Here is a 938-nt window from a genome sequence, read left to right as displayed (position 1 = left end):
GCAACAATAGCGAACAATGACGATGACAACACCACCGCTAACACCAAAAAAAAAAAAAAAACAATAATGTCATCATCATCATTATCATCATCCTAACTATTACACGTTGTATTATTTAGCGAGGATGCTATCTTGAAGTTTAGTAACAACAGCCATCATTGTCATTATTATTTAACATCCGTTTTTCCATACTGGCATGGACTTGGACAGTTTGACAGAAGCCGGCCAGCAGATGGGCTTCCCAGACTCTATATCTGCTTCGGCATGGTTTCTACAGCTGCATGCTCTTCTGAACGCCAGCCCCTTCATAGAGTGTACTGGGTGCTTTTACACAACACCAGCATAGGTGCTCTTACATGGCACCAGCACAGGTGATTTTTACAAGGCACCAGCACCCACAAGCCTGCAAGATTAGGAACACTTAGCCAAAAAGGGATGCAGCGGACATACCTGTATACAAGGACAACCACAAATTTACTTAGCTTCATGTGTCTTCTCAAGCACAGAAACCTGCCAGGAGTCTTGGTCCTTTGTCGCCCCCTCTCTGAGGCACATCTGAAGATCCTTTCTCACCCCTTCATCCTACATCTTCCTAGGTCTACCTCTTCCACATGTTCCCTCCACAATTAGAGATCACCACCTCTTGATGCAACTGCCTTCATTCATGTGCATTATTTCCGCAAATTTCTAGAATCTTTCTTCTAGTTCTTGTAGAATATAGAATGGTGCTTTCCAGCAGTTTGGCGCCACAAGTTTCAATTCCGATATATTTCAATCTTTTAGGTAGCTTTTGGATGCTTTTCGTCAGTTCTGAGTTCAAATTCTGCCAAGGTCAATTTTATTTTGTCAACCCTTTCCGGGTTGACAAAATAAGTACCGGTTACATGTATGTATGTGTGGATATATACATATGTGCATATATACACACAACTTATATA

The sequence above is a fragment of the Octopus bimaculoides genome, chromosome 29 (genome assembly GCF_001194135.2).
Source record: "Octopus bimaculoides isolate UCB-OBI-ISO-001 chromosome 29, ASM119413v2, whole genome shotgun sequence".
Taxonomy (NCBI): domain Eukaryota; kingdom Metazoa; phylum Mollusca; class Cephalopoda; order Octopoda; family Octopodidae; genus Octopus; species Octopus bimaculoides.
The sequence above is the reverse complement of the archived record's forward strand: the minus strand, read 5'-3'. Positions refer to the sequence as shown.